We start from the raw sequence: 4,567 nt of genomic DNA, 5'->3' as shown, positions 1-4,567 counted from the left end.
GGGTGTTGCTAAGAGTGTGAAATGTATGTTTGCACAATTTGTTTTTGTTTTTAAACAAAGGAGAGAGAGCATTCTATGATCTCTCAGCATAGTCAGCCAACTTCAATTTTGGTACTAATTCCATTGTAATATAATTATGAACTGATCTCCTTCTTCTGTTAGATGGTAATCCACCAGATGTGGAAGCTGATTTTATTTCCCACTATACCTCCAATGCCTAGTTAGCAAGGTCTGGAACATAGGGGTCATTCAGTAAATGATTGGTAAATGAACCAATGAATGAACTTAGCAGATCAATATTCCTAGGTAGTGTTGGAACTGAAGATTGAAACCAGGTGGACCTGACAGCATAATTCATGCTATTTCCACTACACTGATGTGTGTCTCTCCTCAATGCCCAGAGTTTTTTGGGGGGAACAAGGAGGAGGGCATATAAGATCCCCCAAGGGTCAGGTTTCATGGCCAAAAGGCATTGAGTCTCTTTCCTTTTTCAAGTGGTTAACTATGCTAACCTCAGAAATCACCATGAAATCAAGCATGTAACAGATGCATGACTACTGTGAAGTGGTTACTTCTTGTTTTGGTTCTTGAATACCCTGAAAGTGATCTAATGGGTGTCATCTTTAGCTTTCTCTTCTTACCATAGGTCACACACCTGTATAAATTGTCCTTCAAACATAAAGTCTCTATCTCTAAATTGTGTGTTCTTTCAGCATGGGGTGGGACTATTATGTTGGAACAACTCTGCATAGGTGGGAAGTTAAGAATTTTGAACTCAGAGATTTCTCCATTTGGGAGATAACTTAGAGTTCATTAGCTCCAACCCTCTTATTTTTCTTATTGGGAGACAGATGGACAGAGAGAAGAAGAAACAGGCCTAAGTTCCATACCTATGACTTCTAGTGTAGAGCGCTTACTACTATAAGAAATCATTTCTTCCTCTGGTGTCCTGGATCTTCTTCCCCCTCACATTAAAAATGACCTTTCAACCTGCCCTTTATCAAAGCCAACAACTTCTAGCATTCTTCTGGGGAATCCAGAAAGGCAACCCCTATTTTCCTATTGACAATCTTTAACATTTAGACAATGACCTGCAGAGTTTGTGTACCAAGATTCATCAAAATCAATTCTATGCTAGGCATAGGCAAAAGGCAAATATTTCCCACTTCCTCATCATGTTTTGCAAATAAGAGCAAGGGGATTTAGATGTAATTTCTCCATGGGCTTTGAAGGCAGTCTTGCACATTTCTCAAACTTTACTCTTGGTTGTCTGCCCAGGCACCCCACTCTCCCTTTCTGCTAAGAACTAACCTCAGTGCCAAGATCTAGTTTCAGCTCCTGGCACAGTGGTTTTGCGTAGCAAACTCCCAGTGGGTGTTGACATCAACAGATGGAGGCATGGAGAAGTAGAAGTCACTGGGATCTACCTGTGCATCCAAGGAAGGCCAGAATGAGGTTTTTGTGCTTGCTATCTTGTGTGATCAAAACTAATGAAGGCATTACAGACAGATTTTGGTTCCTCGTTTGGATTTTAGTGCAAGTCTCAGAAGGGCTCCCAGGTAATCTTTTCTTGGACCAACTTGGCACCATGTGGGCTGATAAAAGGAAACCCAGTTCATAACAGACAAAATCAGCATGAGAAACTGCTGAAGGAAGGAGCCTCATGAGGTGGAGGAACCATTCTTTTGCAGGCCTCTGATCAATGCTTTAAATATTCTAAGCATGTTTGTTTCTATAGTTCTGACTCAGAGAAAGTATAACTCAGAGTTGCTGCAGTATCTACCAGCCAGACCCAAGTCACATTGGGTATAATTTATACACAAACACTGGGTTGCCTCTGCCAAGCATTGGCATGTCTGCTTTATGTGCTCCTTTCATGGGGACCTCAATACATTTTTAATTAAAAAACAATTGATAGGGCTGAAGCTATAAATCCCCTTTTGCTGAAGGGAAAACTTATTAAGAGTTTCAATTTTGTATAAGGGAGGGGGAAAATATTCTGGGCTGATGAATCATTGTTATTTTTTAATTCCTCCGTGTCTTTGTAACTGTTCTTAGGTATTTTGGTTGTTCTCTCTAAATGTCATGTCAGTAACTTACTGCCCAGGCTGAATATAGGTGGCTCCAAAGAGTTTCAATGAAATAGTTATCTTGCTAGGTCAAGGTCTGTTTAGAACATGAGTGAGAGGAAAGAACATGCACATGGGAATCTAAAGACGGGGACTTTTGGAGAATTGAGTCATTGCTGTCTCATTGGTTGTCCCTACAATAGCATCATACATACATACTTTGGGCCACATGATGTCCAAGTACCTTCTGCCAGAAGGGGCACAGCATCTTTTCCTGAACCACTGCTTTTTTAGACCTAACCCTTATGAGTTTATTTTGCCAGTGGATTAAGTGTTCCAGTACAGAGCTGAGGTCTCAAGAGGAGACAGTTTTCTATATGCCCTAATACACTCTAAAACTCCACTATAAAGAGGCAGCTGATGATCTGAGAGGGTGAGAAACAGGTGAAACAAACCTGTACTCAACCAGAAGTCTGAACCAAGCCCCACAGAGCACAGTAGAAATCAGCCTGACCACAGCTGACTTAAGGCCTGCATATATATATATATATATATATATATATATATATATATATATGTCTTAGGCCACTGAGTTTTAGAGTGATTTGTTACACAGCCATAACTGTCTAATACAGACTTAAATTTAACCTTATAAATAACGAGCTAATCCCAACAAAGTTGCTTGTGCCCTAGGCCTCAGTCTTCTCCTTTGTAAAATATGAGGGTTAAGATAGATGAGCTCTAAGACTCCTTTAAAAGCCCTTCAAATTGTGGAACTTGGTGTCTACAAGGTCCGACATGAATTCTTAGCAAAGTTTCTCATAAGTGGATGTTGTTAGTTACTAAGAAAAACTGAACAAGAGAGTGATTTGTTCTTTATTATTACCTAGGAGCAAGATAAGTTAAATGTGAGAATAGAAATGCTACCATTTATAGGTACAGTAGTTGATGTCTGTTCTGTTAACCCACCTGAGGAGCCAATGTGTCTCTATGTTGGTTGTTAATTTCCTTCTCAGTGAATTCCTATGCTTAATATAAATATGGCTTTATACAATGGGAAATTTATAAGCAAAATGTATAGTGTATATATAGTGTAGGTATCAAATTTGGTTAAAATAAAAATTGTTCTTACTTACAAGGACAATTCTAATCCCCATATTAGGCTCCTATTAACAATTAGGAAATGCTCTAAACAGATATGTATATTACTTCATTTAATTTCCCAAGCAGTGCTTCAAAGAATTTCATAGATGTAGTAAATGAAGTCCTTCCAAATTAAATGTCTGTCTCAAATTACCATATTAGAGAACTTAGAGGCACAGATTGGAACCTGGATCTGTCTGGCTCCAGATCTGAAGCCTGTGTTTCATATGGTTTTGCTAACTGCTGGAGAAACCTCAGGAGTCAGGTGCAAGACAGGTACCTCAGCCAGTCATGGTAGCTCATGCCTATAATCCCAGCGGCTCAGGAGGCTGAGCCTGAGGCAGGAGGATCACGAGCTCAAAACCAGCTTCAGCAACTTAGTGAGGTCCTGAGCAATTCATTGAGACACTATCTCTAAAAAAAAAAAAAAAAAAAAAAAGTACAAAAAAGGGCTGAGGATGTGGCTCAGTGTTTAAGTGACCCTTAGTTCAATTCCTGGTACAAATAAACAAACAAACAAATGACAGCAACAATAAAAAAAACAGGTACCTCTCTGAGATAGCTTTTGTTATTACAGTATCGAGTGGCTAACTTCTGAGTTACTAACTTTAAATCTACATTACTTTCAAAGCTTTTGAACATCTTTCAAATATATGTAACAAGTAAAAATTTTATATCATAGACTCAAGTGTGAAAAAAATGGAAATTTATTTCTTTGAACTTTCCACTTGTATATCAAGTCCCATCTCTACCTGATAGAAAAAAAAAACTGGATATTTTAGTTTAATCTTACAAAATTAGATTAAAACAATTTGGGTATAAAACCCACTCATCTTGTTTTGTCTCCACTTTTAACAAGGGGCCCTCTAACATTTGAAGAGTTATGGGGTTTACAAGCATCCAGGGAGTGATAAGGGAAGAATGAGGGAGACGATGGATTCACTACTCATTGCTGTGTCCCCTCTGCTGCTGCCCTCTCGGCTATTAGCTGTGATCCCCAGAACTCAGTTATTTCTGTGTGCAATCCCTATCAGGAGCCCTTAAGTCTAATAGGTATCTCTCAACCATTTCCAGGTCTTTCAGAAAATTCTACATGCTTTCTTCTGCTACTTCTAAAGTAATGTGGGAGGTGATTTCAGATCCAACTTTGCCAGACACCCCACACCAGCTTTTCTACTTTGGCACTGCTCCATGCTGGCAGGTGGGAATTCTCTCCTGGCTCCTTGGGTTCAGCAGGATGGTGAAACCTAACTCTTCCATAATTTGAGAGCTCTTGCTCTTTCAGGATGTGCATCAGTGAGGAGCTGGCAGAACTCTGGGCCCCTTGTAAACCCTCCTCTAATATCTTACCCTGT

The sequence above is a fragment of the Spermophilus citellus genome (assembly GCF_964194105.1).
Source record: "Spermophilus citellus genome assembly, chromosome: 6".
Classification (NCBI taxonomy): Eukaryota; Metazoa; Chordata; class Mammalia; order Rodentia; family Sciuridae; genus Spermophilus; species Spermophilus citellus.
This window is presented reverse-complemented; position numbering follows the sequence as displayed.